At 41.9% G+C, this 17008-nt stretch overlaps 1 long non-coding RNA gene across 1 annotated transcript in view; it reads left to right on the top strand.

Annotated features, from left to right (window-relative positions):
* The first annotated feature begins 1436 nt into the window (after positions 1-1436).
* Positions 1437-17008, top strand: part of LOC140713231 (uncharacterized) — a 57115-nt gene continuing 41543 nt past the window's right edge. The window contains exons 1-3 of the long non-coding RNA XR_012095122.1: positions 1437-1940; positions 2459-2585; positions 3208-3358. This is a non-coding gene — a long non-coding RNA (uncharacterized lncRNA). The remainder of the gene's footprint in view (positions 1941-2458; positions 2586-3207; positions 3359-17008) is intronic.

The raw sequence follows: 17008 nt of genomic DNA, 5'->3' as shown, positions 1-17008 counted from the left end.
CCACAAAGCATGCTGAAGGATGTGCTTTCTGGCACTGTGGTTGCAGGGTTGGAATGGATTTTTGGCATTCGTCCCACCTTCTATCTCAAACCAGTAGTCCCTCCAACCTGACAACATGGTGTTGGGGGAGGCCTCTGAGTGCTTGGCACAGCCAGCCATGTGGTAAGGAACCACTTCTGTGGCTGTATCACCATCTCACTGTAACCTCATGAGAGACCCCAAGGGAGAGAACTGCCTGGTCACGCACAGCCAACCTCCTTTTCCCCTTAATGGAACATTCCCTCAGGAAGCCTGGCTGTTTCTAACAAATTGATCTTGGTCCAGAGTCATCCCAATTTTATATCCCTGCACCTCAATAGTCACTAGAGTGCTGGTATCTCAGTATTTTTCTCTCAGGCAGACTGCTCTGGCCCACCGGGTGAATCAGGGTTGTGTTTAGATGGTTAGGAGGTTCCTCCCAAGTTTAAAACAGTATCTAAGCCTCAACTGTAAATCAATCGGAGAGACACCCCAACCCTAGTAACCAGCACTGTCTGAACTCCAGTCCCCACTCTACCAAGATGTCCTTTTAGAAAGATAAGGACGAAAAAATGCTCACTGAGTTTGCGACGAGAGTCAGTAGAGGAGTTGGAAGAGAAGCCACTTCACACTCAGCCCGTCTGTGCTGCTGTAACAAAGAGTCACAGTCCTTTATGGATTACCCAGATGACAGCTTGGGTAACCCGCACAGGACAGAAATGTATCGTCCCACAGTTCTGGAGGCTTCAAAGCCCCTGATCAAGGTGCCAATTATTACAGCGTCCTCACGTGGCAGAAGGCGGAGGGTAAGAGGATGAACATTGTGTCTTCACATAGCAGGACAGTGAAAAAGCCCGAACCCACTCCCACAAGCTCCCTTTAAAACAGCATTAATCGGCCTAAATTCCCAAAAGTCCCCGTCTCCCAATACTGTTGCATGAGGGATTAAGTCTGTTCCATGTCTGGCAGGGAGCACTATAATCTCCTAATTTGGGAGGCTGAGACAGTGGATCCCTTGAGCTCAGGAGTTTGAGACTAGCCTGGGCAACATGGGGAAACCCTGTCTCTACCAAAAATACAAAAATTAGCCAAGTGTGGCAGCACACACCTGTAGTCCCAGCTATTTGGGAGGCTGAGGTGGGAGGATCACCTGAGACCAGGAGGTCAAGGCTGCAGTGAGTCGAGATTGCATCACTGCACTCCAGCCTGGGCCATAGAGTGAGACCCGGTCTCAAAAAAAAAAAAAAAAAAACTTTGTAAGATGGAAATTTTGAGGGACACATTCAGACCACAGCATCACAGCTGAAGAGTCAGTGGGAAACAAAATGGAAACAGCATATTAGGGTAACTCTGAAGAAATGTGTCTGCGATGAAGCCAAGAGACAAGGAGTTGGAGGCCCCGGGAGTGCAGACGGCATTTCAGTGCTCACAGGAAAGCGTCCATAGATGGCGAGAAGAGAGAAGGGGTTACAAAGCGTGAGTTCCTGAGGAGAGTGGGGCTGTAACTCGAGGAAAGGTAGTCCCTGCGGGGAAAGGACAAAGGAGTTGGGCGGCGACAGGGGGCCGCTGTCCTCACAGCAGGAAACAGAAGGAGGTTCCCTCAGGGCTCTTTGCCTCCCGGAAGTACAAGGCGCCTCCATCTTCAGAGCATGAAGGGTGCGGGGTGGGGCAGGAGACCTGAGGGAGTCGAGGTTTTGCACCCGATGAGGAGACGCACAGAGGGAACGAGTGGGAACACAGGGCCCCTGCAGCCTCAGGAGGATCAGCTGCGGCCTGGTTTGCTCGTGTTGTCATTCGTCATGGGCACCTTGTCCTTGGGGCCGGCCAGTTACTCGGCTTCCAGGCCCGTCATCCTGCCGGAAGCACCCCCAGCTTGGGGATATTGGAGGGACCCTGGCCCCACCTGGCTGGGGGTGGGGTGTGTGAGCTGCCCTGGGCTGAATCTGGGTGCGGGGAGGAGAGGGGACTTAGAGGAGAGAGGGACGGTGAACTTGGTTTTGTGTGGCTGTCTGGAGTGACAGTGACAAAGGACTGTATTTGAAATGTTAAATTTCCTTCTCTCACCAAGAATTCATTGTACCTGCCTGGCCCCTGAAGCTGACTGAGTTTGCAATCCCTGATGTGATGGGCTGAACGTTTGTGTCCCCCCAAAATTCATATGCTGAAGCCCTGACTCACGATGTGCTAGTATTTGGAAGCAGGGCCTTTGGAGGTGATGAGGGTTAGATCAGGTCATGAGGGTGTGGTTCCCAAGATGGGATTAGTGCCCATATAGGAAGAGGAAGACAGCAATCTACACACACACACCGTCCCTTTCCCTCCTTGCACAAGCCAAGGAGATGCCATATGAAGGTGCAAGGAGGAGTTGGGCCATCTAAAAGCAAAGAAAGAGATTTCATCAGACACTGCATCTGCCGACACCTTGATCTTGGACTTCCAGCCTCCAAAACCGTGAGAAATAAGTGTCTGTGTCTAACCTCCAACCCTACCACCCCACCTCCCCTGTGTGCTATTTTGTGACGGCAGCCCCAGCTGACTGAGACACCTGGTTAGACCAGAATAAGCTGGTGAGGAGTACTGGGGGAGGCATGAGAGAAGAAACTAACCTGGGCCAGATGGCTGGGGGAGGGGAGACTGCCTTGCTAAATATTGTGCATTTTAACGCAAAGGCCATGACAAGCCACTGAAGGCAGGGTGTGCCACAAACTTGGGGAGCTCCAGAGCCCTTGGAAAAGAAAAGAATGTCATTTGTGGAGAAAAGGGGGCCCCCCACTTTTCAAAGATCATCTGACCTTTATAAAAGAATAGGTCCTTTGGTTCTTAGTGTTAGAGCTCAGTAAGCGAAGGTGGTTCCTTGAATTCGTAAAAGCCCTTTTCTGAATCCAGCAGTACCTGAGTCCCTTAAGAGTGGCCAAAGAAGAAAGAATCTACTGAGTCGATATTCCAGTTCAGTAAGTTGTAGGGACATTGTTTTGAAATAATCTGTAGGCAAGGGAGCACCAACCCATAACTCACCTCAAGCCCAGTCCCTTCCAGAACCTTTGCCTGTCCTCGAGCAGTGATGGATTATTGCAAATGTTGTTTAGTTTCATTTGACCTACTTTGCAAAATCAAGTTTCAATATATGGGTAACTGTGGGAGCTAAGGCCACTGCATTTGGTCTCTCTGAATATCCTTTCTACTTACCAGGTCGCAATTGGTAGTAATCACCATTGAACATACTTGAGGCAATTCTTCCAAAATTACTTTGCATCAAAGACTGCACAAGAACTGCTTTAAGTGGAAGGACTGATGTTGGCAACCAGGGTTCCACTAGGGGCTGCAGTCCCTTGACCTTCAGGTGGGAAGGTGTCACTGAGTTCAGACACTCTGGCAATCCCTAGCAATCAACATATTGTTAAGAAATAAGCGGAAAGGTGAAATTAGACAAAGACATTATTACCTTAGAGAACAATTAAGCATTGGTGGCTAATCTAAATATACCCTTACAATTTTTGTTTTGCTACTAGCTATGATTTATTGTAGGCTTGTCCATCTGTGCCAGGCACTAACAGCACTATGAATTGCCTATACCATGCTACAATCACCAGATTTTTCTCTATTCTTATTACCACTTATAGATCATTGAAACTATAAGGACATTGAAACTCATTTGCCCAAAGTATGCCAATGGAAGTTGGCAGAGCCAGGTTCTAACCCAAATATCTAGGTCTTAAGTGATTACTTTTAACCGCTGCACTGCAATTTACTACGGGGAGGAGGAATAACAATAATAATAATATCTGTACCTGATTGATTAATGCCTACATACTAGGCACTTTACTAAGTTATTTTTTAAATGTTTCATTTCATTTGTTATTGGCACATAGCAATTGTACATATTTATGGGGTTCAGTGTGATGTTTCAGTGCATGGATACATTGTATAATGATCAATTAGAGTAATCAGCATATCCATCACTTTAAACATTCATCCTTTCTTTGTGGTGAGAAAATTCAAAATCCTCTCTTCTAGTTATTTTGAAATATACAGTATATTATTATTAGCTATAGTCACCCTAGTGTGTAATAGAACACCAGAACTTAATCTTTCTGTCCAGCTGGAATTTTGAAACCATGGACCAACCTCTCTTCTCTCCCCAACTACCTTCCTCAGCCTCTGGTAACCACTATTCTACTCTAATTATATGAGATCAAGCTTTCAAAAAAAATTTTAATCAACAAATAATAATTGTGCATATTCATAAGGTACATAAGATGTTTCAATACATATAATGTATAGTGATCAAATCAGGGTAATTAGCATATATGTCATTTCAAATGTTTATCGTTTATTATATATTTGTGTTGGGAACATTCAACGTCCTCCTTTTAGCTATTTGAAACTATTCGCTACATTATTGTTGACATCCTACAGTAGTATAGAATGCTAGAACATATTCCTCTTTACAAACTGTAATTTTGTAGCCTTTAACAACTCTCTCCCTATCCCTCCCTTCCTGGGACCCTTCTCAGCCTCTAGTATCCTGTTTACTTTTTACTTCTTGAGATCAACTTCTTTTAGCTGCCACCTATGAGTAAGAACATGCAGTGTCAACCTTTCTGTTCGTGGCTTATTTAACATAATGTACTCTAGCTTCACCCATGTTGCTGCGAGTATTAGGATTTCATTATTTTTTATAGCTGAATAGTATTCCATGGTATGTGTATACCACATTTTCTTTATCCATTCATGGGTGGTCAGACAACTAGGTTGATTCCATGTCTTGGTTATTGTGAACAGAGCTGCAGTAAACCTGGGGCTGCGGATGACTCTTTGATATAATGATTTCCATTCTGTTGGATAAATGCCCAGTAGTAAGATTGATGGATCATATGGTACTTTTATTTGTAGTTTTTTGAGGAACCTCCATATTGTTCTCCAGAGAGATTGCAGTAGTTTAAATTCCCACCAACTGTGAAGGAAAGTTCCCCTTTTTCCTGCATCCTCACCAGCGTGTGTTATTTTTTGTCTTTCTGATAATAGCCATCCTAACTGGGGTGAACTAATACCTCATAGTGGTTTTGATTTCCATTTCCCTGAGGATTAGTGATATTGAGCACGTTTTCATATATTTGTTGGGCATTTGTATGCCCTGTTTTGAGAAATGTCTGCTCAGATCATTTGCCCATATTTTAATTGCATTGGATTTTGCTGTTGAGATGTTTGACTTCCTTGTATATTCTGGGTACTAGTCCCCTGTCCAGTTAGTAGTTTACATAACACTAGGCACCATACCAGGTTCTTTACACAAGTTATTTCATTTACTCCTCACTCCAGCCCTATGAGGGAGGTGCTATTACTACCATTCTCAACTTACTAATGGAGAGTTCAGCAGAGGTTCATAACTTCCCCAAAGTCACACAGCTAGTGTGGCAGATGGAGCAGGGTTGGATGCCAGAGCCAGGTCCTCCAGCCCCACGCCTCACTGCGGCCGGAGCCCAGTCATCTGCAGTCACTGCCACAGGCATTAATGGTAGTACCCAGAATAAGGATGTATGGAGCACCTACTGTATTCACAGAACTCTGATAACTCTGAAAGTCCAAGCGATGAAGCAAACAAAGCCAAGGAATGGTAGAAATCGCAGAGTTCAAACCAGAGTCTAGGACCTGAAGTGCACTGCATGGGCCAGGTTAAACTGAATGAAACATTCCTATTTTGATCCCTTTCATTATTTATCATTCATACCTATAAATACTTTTAACGGGATTAGTTTTAGTTGCAAAGTGAACAACAAATAGGCAACAAATCAGCTCTTCCAACATTTTCTTCTCCTGAAAAGGCTCTTTGAAAGCCCTGTTTTGCAGAGACTTGCTCCTTTTACATGATGGGGAAATCGTAGGAGACCCGGTAGATTACCGTACATACTTAATGTGGAAAGGTTGCTTCATCCAAGAGCCTGGAGTTTTCATACACATTGTCCTGATACTTCCCCTTGGGCAATACCACGCCTGCAGGCAACAGCTCTGACGCACTCAAGACTTAAATACTACCCACAGAAGCGCTGGCTTGGCTGGGAAAACCTTTCGCTAAACAGAAGAACAACATTTTTTTTTTCTTTTCTGGAATTTGCAAACAGCATTTATTCTCAGCCTTGCCTTCCAAACGTTCCAATTGAACATTGCTGGGCAGCGTGGAAACAAGAGGCGAACGTCAGCCAGGCCAGCAGGGGGCGGCAGACCCCACACTTCCCTGCACGCCCTCGCCTCCCTGGGAGGGAGTGTCCAGCTCCCAAAACCTGTCGCGGGTGTTGTCCCAAGTGACTTCAGCCAGCAGAGGTTCAAGTCCTGAGGCTGCAAAATTCGGGGTGGAAGGAGTGGGGCGTAAGGCTGAGAGTGGGGACAGCAATCCAGGGGCGCCAGGGTGGGACCCGCAGCGGGCCCGTGGCGGCCCGGAGGACACTGATGCTTCTGGAGCGCGCGAGGGGTGCCCCGCGCGACAGGACCAAGACCGCCTGCTCCCCGCGGAGGCGCGGGCACGGGGCGGGGGCGCGGGTGGGCGGCCCCCCTCCGGCAGGCCCGTGATGGCCAGGCGAAGGCCGCTGGGAAAGGCAGGATGCTCACCCATGGGCTGCGAACTGGGCTTTTCTCCTTCGCCCGCCCTGTGTTCCAGGGCGCGACCCTGTTTGGTCCCACCGCTGGCTCCGGGGCTGAGCCCCAGGTAGGTGGGTCGGAGGCCCTGAGAGAACTAGGGGTTGAGGGCATTTCTGCTTCGAAGCGCGAGCGCGGGTAGCCCTGATGCTCCAGCCCATGGTCACTGGATTGGAAACTGGCCAGGATAGGAGATGTTTTGCAGGACGCCGCCCTCTGTCTTCCTCTGTTCTAACACCTGCTGGACTCAGGGAATCCTGATACCTGCATTTTTTACCAGAAAAAAAATTCTAACAGCAGAAAAGTCCACGTGATGGGTTACGCCTCCTTAACTTGCCCCATTTGACCTTGTAAGCTTCCTTCCACAGGCTGACCTTGTTTTGTGCAATCAGTGTGATCTTATGTCAGCCATGCAAAACAATTTTTGTTTACTGAATCTGGTTTAAAAGGCAAGAAGTTGCTTCCCATAGGGCACTTTGATGCTTAGTGGAAAGGGATGTGTATGCCTTGAAACATGGACAGTCACATGCGATGCTTGGTTTTGTGTAGAACTAACATGAGATAATCTTTTGACTGGTTTTCGGAATTGAGGAGAATTCACTTAGGAAAATAAGCATGTGTATCAATGGATGACTAATACGGACATGTACTTTAACTGATTTCACAGAAGCAGTGCTCCTGATATTTTGAGACACAGATTTTATTTGGTTCTTCTTTACCATATGATCAATTAGCTGCTTACTTCATAAGTTACAAAGGGAGAAGGTACTTCCTGTTTTCTCTTTAAATCTCCTGTGCCTTATTTAAAGAAGCAGTAGGGCACGTGCAGTGCCTCACTCCTGTAATCCCAGCACTTTGGGAGGCCCAGACAGGAGAATTGCTTCAGCACAGGATTTCAAGACCAGTCTGGGCAACATGGCAAGACCTCATCTCTACAAAATATACCAGAAAAAGTATCCGGATGTGGTGGCGCACGCCTGTAGCCTCAGCTACTTGGGAGGCTGAGGTAGGAGGATGATTGAGCCCAGGAAGTCAAGGCTGCAGTGAGCCGAGATTGCACCACTGCACTACAGCCTGAGCAACAGACTGAGACCTTGTGCCAAAATATAAATGTTTTAAAGAAAAGGAAGTAATAAAGGAGAAATCTTTTTGCTACATTTAACTTATCCTCCACTATTCTAAACTGTAAGCTTCGATAATTTATAAGAACAGTAAAATTAATACTTTAAAATTAGCTGATATGCTTAATAACTGGAAAATATTTCAATTTTAAAAAATTGTAGGTGGGGCACGGTGGCTCACACCTGTAATCCCAGCACTTTGGAAGGCCAAGGCGGGTGAATCACTAGGTCAGGAGTTCAAGACCAGTGTGACTAACATGGTGAAACCCCATCTCTACTAAAAATACAAAAATTAGCTGGGTGCGGTGGCATGAACCTGTAATCCCAGCTACTCAGGAGGTTGAGGCAGGGGAGTCGCTCAAACCTGGAAGGCGGAGGTTTTAGTGAGCTGAGATCACGCCCCTGTACTCCAGCCTGGGTGACAGCAAGACTCAGTCTCAAAAAAGAAAAAAAAATTATATTCCATCTAGTAATTGACCCATATGATACATCTGCATACATGTGTAAAAGTGTATGTGTATTCATTTGTATATGAAAAAGGTATATTATACATTGTACTCAGTTTATACTTTTATTGTCCATCACTAAGACCTTTTTTGACTTTAAAAGTGGGTTATACAGACCTGTGAAACAAGCAACAAAAGTGAAAACACTGAAAACACTGCACTTTTGTGTGGTTCCATAAACACACAAGAATAGTGGAGGTCAGGATCCATGTTGCCGGCCAGGCATTAAGTTGGCATTATCAGCAATCACTGTAGTCTCTGTGGGTGCTGATGAATCTGCATTCCCTACATGTCATCCCTTGGGAATTGCTCCTTTGACTAGATTACTGGTTTGAGGTTGTCACTGTTGTGTTTCTTACAAGAGTAGAAAACAAGGGCACAAAAAATGGATTTAGGTAAGTGGAAATTTAATGCAGTCACAGCAGCGCCTCACACAAAGAAAGTGATCAACAAATGTAGCCTTGATAAGGGTCCCTCGCTAGGCCAGTCGTCACCTACTCCCTCTGCTGGATGACAGCCCTCCTATATCTGCAGTCAGCGCCCACGTTCCCAGAGCTGCTCTTCTCAGACACGCAGCACCCAGGTCTCTCCATATCCTTCATCAGCGCCTCCTGAAAATGTGAGACCCTGGAGAAGCCCATGTCCTCCAGGTGTGGCCAGGAGAGCTGAGACAGAGCCCTGGCGTCCTTTCTTATCATCCCTTGTTCGGGTGTTCCGTTTCTGTTAATCCTACAACTAGTCATTTAAAAATAATACCATTCATTTTAAACCAGTAGCTCAGCTGTCCTGTGTAAGCTCCACACCCTCAACTCTAGAGCTGATTACATAGTTCATTATTAAGCTATTTTAAGAAAAGTTAAATATATGAAAAAGTACAGAGGAAACAAACTTTGAAGCAACTTACCAATTTTCCCACAACCTGCAGTTAACAATTGTGAATATTTTGTCCTTTTAACTTTTCCCCAGTCCCTGAAAGTTTCTAGCTCATCCTCTCTTCTCTAACCCAATCTCCCTCAGCCACAATCATGATGAAGTGTGTTCTCATCCAACCTGCTTTGGAACATTTAAAAATTATTTTAATTAGTTTTTAAAAATCAACTTTATATGTGCTCATAGTTTAAAAAGTCAAAAAGTTCTATAAAAAAGCTTGAATTTCCGTCTACCCAGAGGCAAACACTTCGACTCTTTATACTGATCCTATTGAAATTTACCTTCAAATCTCTAAATAACCTTCTGCCCCTGGTACTTCTTTTTTCTGTTTTAGTCATTACCTATGGACTTACCACCCTGCAATATTAGGATTTAATTCTCTTTAATGTACCATCAACAATATAAGACACACACACACCCACACACACACACCCCCCATAGATACACTATGTGCATACATACCACACACACCACATACCTCACACACACACCCACAACACACCATACACCATGTACACACACAGATCACCTACCACATGCTGCACACACACACCATACATACACTATGCACACACTCCATACTTACACCATGCACACACACCATATATACCACACACCTCCCACACACCACAAATCCATAACACACATACACTCACAAACACACCATGCACACCGTACAGCATGCACACACACATACCACACCCACACAGCATGCACACCCTACTCTTCATTGTTTGAGGAACCTCCATTCTGTTTTCCATAATGGCCACAATTTACATTCCCCCCAATAGTGTGCCAAGCTTCCCTTTTCTCCACATCCTCACCAACACAAGTCATCTTTTGCCTTTTTGATAACAGTTATTCTAGTAGGTTTAAGGTGATACTACAGTGTAGGTTTTTCTTTTGTTTTATTTTTTATTTTTAGAAATAAGTCTTACTCTATCACCCAGGCTGGAGTACAGAGGTGCAATCATAGCTCACTGTAACTTCAAATTCCTGGGTTCAAGCAATCTTTCTGCCCCAGCCTCCCAAGTAGCTAGAACTACAGTTACACAATACCACGCCCAGCTACTTCTTTCTTTCTTTGTAGGGACAGGGTCTCACTATGTGGCTCAGGCTGGTCTCAAAACTCCTGGCCTCAAGCAATTCTCTCTTCCTTAGCCTCCCAAAGTGCTGGGATGCCAGCGTGAGCCACCATGCCCATCCCATATGTTTCTTTGATTTGCATTTTTCTGATGAGTAGTGAATTTGAGCACCTTTTTATATACCTGTCTGCCATTTGTCTGTCTTTTGTTGATAAATGTCTATTCAGCTCCTTTGCCCATTTAAAAACTTGGGTTATTTGGGTTTTCTTTTTGCTATTGAGTTTGAGCTTCCTACGTATTTTGGAAATTAACCCCAATCAGATGTATGGTTTGCAAATATTTTCTCCCATTCCTTATGTTACTTTTTCATTCTGTTGATTGTTTCCTTTGCTGTGCAGAAATGTGATGCAATCCCATTTGTCTATTTGGTTTTTGTTACCTTTCCTTTGGGGTCATATACAACAAATCAGTGCCCAACTCAATGTCAAGAAGCTTTTCTTCTATGTTTTCTTCCAGTAATTTCACAGTTTTAGATCTTACATTTAAGTTTTTAATCTATTTTGAGTTATTTTTTGTAGGTGGTATGAGATAAAGATCCAATTTTACTCTTCTCTATGTGAATATTTAGTTTTCCCAGTACCATTTATGGAGGAGACAATCCATTTCCCATTTTGTGTTCTTGGCACCTTTGTCAAATATCAGTTGCATGAGGATTTATTTCTGGATTCTCTATTTGGTTTCATTGATCTTTGTGTCTGTTTTCATGCCAGTACCATACTGTTTTGATTACTGTTGCTTTGTAATATATATCAGAGAATATAATGCTTCCAGCTGTGTTCTCTGCTCAAGATTGTTTTGGCTATTCAGGTACTTTTGTGGTTCCATATGAATTTTAGGATTGTTTTTCTTTTTTTGTAAAAAATTATATTGGAATTTTCATAGGAATTGCATTAAATCCGTAGATCACTTCAGATGGTATAGACATTTTAATGATATTAATTCTTTCAATCCATGAACACGGGCTGTCCTTCCACTTATATGTGTCTTCTTTAATTTCCTTCATCAATGTTTTATAATATTCAGTGTACATGTCTTTCACTTCTTTGGTTAAGTTTATTCCTTAGTATTTTATTCTTTTTGGTTCTATTGTAAATGACATTGTTTTCTTGATTTTCTTTTAAAAATAGTTGTGTATAGAAAGGATACTGACTTTTATATGTTGATTCTGTATCCTGCAATGTTACTGAATTCATTTTATTAATTCCAACAGTTATTTTGTTGAGGCCCTAGAGTTTTCTACATATATGATCATGTCATCTGCAAACAAAGTAATTTTACTTCTCCCTTTCTGATTTGCATGCCTTTGCTTCTTTTTCTTGTTTAATTACTCCAGCTTGGATTTACAGTACTATGTTGAATAGAAGTGGTGAGAGTGAACATCGTTGCCTTGTACCAGGAAATCTTTCCATTTTCCCCTCTTTGATTATGATGTTAACTGTGGGCTTTTCATATTTACCTTTATTGTGTTGAGATAAGTTCTTTCTATGCCTATTTTATTGAGTGTTTTAATAATGAATGCATGTTGAACTTGTCAAATGTTTTTTCTCTATTGAGATGATTGTGGTGTTGCTTTCTTTTATTTTTTTAATGTGGCGCATCACATTGACTGATTTGTGTATGTTGAACCATTCTTTTAATGTGCTGTAGGATTGGGTTTTCTAGCATTTTATTGGGGAATTTCACATCTGTGTTCTTCAGGGATATTGGCCTGTAGTTTTCCTTTCTTATGGTATCTTTATCTGGCTTTGGTATTAAGGCGATGCTAGACTCATAAAATGAGTTTGGAAGTTTTCCTTCTTCTGTTTTTTGGAAAAACTCAAGAAAAGTTGCAATTAATTTTTCTTTGCACGTTTAATAAAATTTACCCATTAAGTCATCCAGACCTGGGCTTTTCTTTTTAGGAATGGGAGTGGGGTTGATGACTGATTCAACTTCCTTTTGTTATTGGTCTATTCAGGCTTTCTATTTCTTGATTCAGTTTTGGTAGGTTGTATGTTTTTAGGAATTGATCCATTCCTTCTAGATTATCCAATTTGTTGCTGTATAATCATTCATAATAGCTCCTTATAATACTTTTATTTCTGAGGCATCCATTGTAATACCTTTTTTCATTTCTAGTTTTATTTATTTACATTTCTCTCTTCTTTTCTTAGTCAAGCTAAGAGTTCGTTGATATTGTTTTCTTTTTCAAAAAGCCAAGTCTTAGTTTTGTTGTTTTTTCCAAGGGGAATGGGGTTCTCTTATCTGTTTGATTTACTCTGATCTTTATTATTTCCTTTTTTCTACTAACTTTGCTTGGTTTGTTCTTCTTTTTCTACTTCTTTGAGGTGTAAAGTTAGGTTGTTTATCTGATATCTTTATTTTTTTGATGAAGGCATTTTTTGTTATAAACTTCCCTGTTAATACTTCTTTTGCTGCATCCCATAAGTTTTGAGATATTTTGTTTTCATTTTCATATTTTTAAAACATTCTTTGACCTCCTCTTTGACCTAATGGTTGTTCAGGAGCATGTTGATTGGTTTCCGTGTATTTGTAATTTTTTTTTACTGTTATTGATTACTAGTTTCATTCCTTTGAGATTAGAAAAGATATTGAAATGAATTTGCTCTTCTTGACTATTTTAAGATTTGTTTTGTGACCTAGTATGTGATATATCTGATGCTGTGTGCACTTGAGAAAATGTGTGTTCATTTGCTGTTGGTTGGAGCAGTCTGTGTATGTCTGTTAGGTCCATTTTGTCTTTAGTGTTGTTAGTTCTGCTGTTACTGCTTTTCTGTCTGGCTGATCTATCCATTGTAAAGAGTACAGTATTAAAGTCACCTACTATTATTGTATTGCTGTCTGTTTCTCCCTTCAGGTCTGTCAATGTTTGCTTTATATATTTAGATGCACTTGGATGTTGGGTGAATATATACTTATAATTGGTATATCTTCCTGATGAATTGACCATTTTATCATTGTATAATGACCATCTTTGTCTCTTGTAACAGTTTTTAAAAGTCTATTTTGTCTGATGTAATTATAGCCACTCCTGCTTTCTTTTTGTTATCATTTGCATAGAATATCTTTTTCTATCTTTTCATTTTCAGCCAAGATGTGTCCTTAAAGTTGAGGTGAGTCTCTTGTAGGCAGCATGTGTTTGATCCTAGTTTTTATCCTGTTCAACTACTGTATGTCTTTTGATTGGAGAATTTAATCCATTTACATTAAAGTAATTATTGATAGGAAAGAATTTGCTTTTGTCATTTTGTTAATTGTTTTTCTGACTTATGCCTAATTCCTTTGTTCCTTTCTTCCTGTCTTTCTGTTGTCTTTTGTTTAAAAAAAATTGATAAGTTTTGGAGTGGTATTCTTTGGTTCCTTTCTTTTTATCTTTTGTGTATCAACTGAGTTTTTTTTTTCTTTTGTTTATCAGGAGGCTTACAATAAACATTTTATAGTTGTAACAATCTATTTTAAGTCGATAACATTTTAACTTAGATTGCAAACAAAAACTACACTTTTACTTCTCCTTCATTGCATTTTGTTACTGATGTCACAATTTACATATCTTTATACTGTGTGTCCATTAATACATTATACCTATATTTATTTTTAATACTTTTGTCTTTTATACTAAAGTTAAAAAAGTGAAATATATACCATCATTACACTATTAGACTATTTTGAATTTGACCATATACTTACATGTGCCAGTGATCTTTATATTTTCATATACTTAAATGTTACTAATTAACATCCTTTTGTTTCAACTTGATGAATTCCTTTTAGCATTTCTTTTAAGGGAGGTAATTCTAGCAGTGATGAACACCCCCAGCTCTTGTTTGTCTGAGAAAATCTTTATCTCTCCATTTCTACAGACTTTTTTGTGTAGAATTATTGGCTAACAATTTTATTCTGTCAGCACTTTGAATGTAACACCCCATTCTCTCCAGTTCTGCAAGGTTAATGCAGAAAAATTTGCTGACAGCTTATGAGGAGGGGAGCAGCTCGTATGTGATGGTCACTTTTCTTTTGCTGGTTTCTAAATTTACTCTTTGTCTTTGACTTTTGCCAATTTAATTATAATGTGTTTTGGTGTAATTTTATTTGGGTTGATCCTCTTTGGGGATTTTTGAGTTGGACATTCCTGATGTCCATATTCCTTGCAAGGTTTTGGAAGTTTTCAGGCATGATTTATTTAAATAAGGTTTCTGTTTTCCTCTCTCTTTCTTTCTAGGAAAATAATATATATATATCCATAATATATATATTGTTTCCCTTTATAATGTCACATAAATCCTGTTGGCTTTCTTACTTTTTTTCATTTTTATTCTTTTTATCATCTGACTGGATAATTTCGTTGACCTGTCTTCAAGTTCACAAATTCTTTCTGATTTGATAGAGCATGCTGCAGAAGCTCTGTTACATTTTTTTTCCATTTCATTCATTGCATCCTGCAGCTCCAGAATTTCTGTTTAGTTCTTTTTTTATGATTCCTAACCTTTTGTTGAAATTCTAATTTTGTCTTTGAATTGGTTTTCTGATTTTTATAGATTTATCTATTCTTGTTCTCTTGTAGCTTGCTGAATTTCCTTAAAAATGGTTATTCTGAATTATTTGTCATACATTTCATATATCTCCTTTTCTTTGGGGTCAGTTACTGGAACTTTGTTTCTTTTGGTGGTGCCATGTTTACCTGCTTCTTCATGATCCATATAGCCTTGTGTTGCTGTCTATTTGAAGGAGCAAACACTTCTTCCTGTCTTTACATGCTGATTTCTGCAGGTAAAGACCCCCTGCCATGTCCTCAGACTGATGAGACTACCTCCGGGATTGTAATTGAGTGAGATTGGAGTCAGGTCACATGGACGCTGCAAGGTCTTCAGTTGGATCCACTTGTTACTGGAGGGTGTAGGCAGGCAGGCAGGGTTACTGCTGGATCCCCAGGTACATGGGACTGACTCCGGGGCCATGATCAAGTAAGGCTGGAGCCAAGCTACAAAGACGCTTCTTGGTCTGCACTTGAGTGCACAGATGGTAGGCCTATTATCAGGGTAGACAGGTGTGGGTCCTGCTGAGTCCCTGAGTGGGCTTACACCTGGATGGGTGCCTCTGGAACTGTGGAAGAGCAGAGATGGACCTGAGTCACAAAGCTGCTTCATGGTATGCAGTCAGGACCAAGGTCAGCAGTCTTGTTACCAGAAGTGCTGATGGGTATAGGGTGCTCTCATGGTCCCTAGGCAGCCAGGCCTGCCTCCAGACCACCATTGAATGGATCTGGAGCTGGGCCACAGGGCTGCCTCAGGATCCACAGTCAGGACTGAAGTCAGCAGGACTACTACCAGGGGCACAGACAGGTGTCACTGCATTCCTGAGCAGGCAAGACTGACTCAGGACGATGGTAGAGTGGGGCTGGGGCTGGGCCACAAGCCTGCTTCAGGATCCACGTTCAGGATAGGGGCAGCAGGTCTGTCACTGGGGGCATAGACAGGCGTGGGTTATTCTGGGTTCCTTACCAGATGGAGCTGGTTGCAGGCTGCTGCCAAGTGGGGCTGGAGCCAACTCCATAGGAGGATGGGGCTGCTTTGGTGTACAGCTAGGACCATGTTCAGCAAGCCTACTGCAGGGGTTCAGGTCTGCTTGCTTAAAGTACCTCTCCTCAGTCTTGGGCTTTAGCAGGGTTTAATAACCTCCTACCTGGATCCTAGAGCTCCCACAGAGACGCTTTTGTCCATGAATGACTGCCAGATTGTTGTTTGTGCTGAGGAGATGGAGAATGCAAGCTGGAGACCTCCTGTTCCACCATATGAATCATATCACTCCAATTTTTCTTTTGTTGCATGTACTTTGGGTATCATGTCCAAGAATCCTTTGTCAAATTCAAGGTCATGAAAATGAACCCTATATTTTCTTCTAAAAGCATGACGGTTTTAGCTCTTATATTTATGTTCTTTGCATGTGGCTTTGTCCCACCACCATTTGTTGAAAAGACTGTTTATCTCCATTGGCACCCCATTGAATATCAATTGACTCAGTAATCTTAATATCTTGTATGTCTATAAATGTCTTAACTCTACCTTTATACCTAATGAAGAGTTTGGCTGGATAAATAGCTCATTTTTACTCAGAACTATTTTTTAGTTTCTGTTGCGCTATTAAGATGTCTTATGCCATTCTCATTTTTTTTTTTTTTTTTTTTTTTTGAGACGGAGTCTCGCTCTGTCGCCAGGGCTGGAGTGCAGTGGCGCGATCTGGGCTCACTGCAAGCCCCGCCTCCCGGGTTCCCGCCATTCTCCTGCCTCAGCCTCCCGAGTAGCTGGTACTACAGGCGCCGCCACCTCGCCCGGCTAATTTTTTTGTATTTTTTTAGTAGAGATGGGGTTTCACCGTGTTAGCCAGGATGGTCTCGATCTCCTGACCTCGTGATCCACCCGTCTCGGCCTCCCAAAGTGCTGGGATTACAGGCTTGAGCCACCGCGCCCGGCCGCCATTCTCATTCTTTATGCTTTGCATACAACATATATTTTCTCTGTAATAATTTATAGGACTTTTTTAATGCTAGTACTCTAATACTTCATTATGATATACACTCGTGGGTTTGTTTTCTTCGTGGACCATTTAATTACACAAATTCACGTCCTTTAGTTCTAGAGATTTTTCTTCATCTTCATTATAA

The sequence above is a fragment of the Chlorocebus sabaeus genome, chromosome 13 (assembly GCF_047675955.1).
Source record: "Chlorocebus sabaeus isolate Y175 chromosome 13, mChlSab1.0.hap1, whole genome shotgun sequence".
Classification (NCBI taxonomy): Eukaryota; Metazoa; Chordata; class Mammalia; order Primates; family Cercopithecidae; genus Chlorocebus; species Chlorocebus sabaeus.
This window is presented reverse-complemented; position numbering and strand designations above follow the sequence as displayed.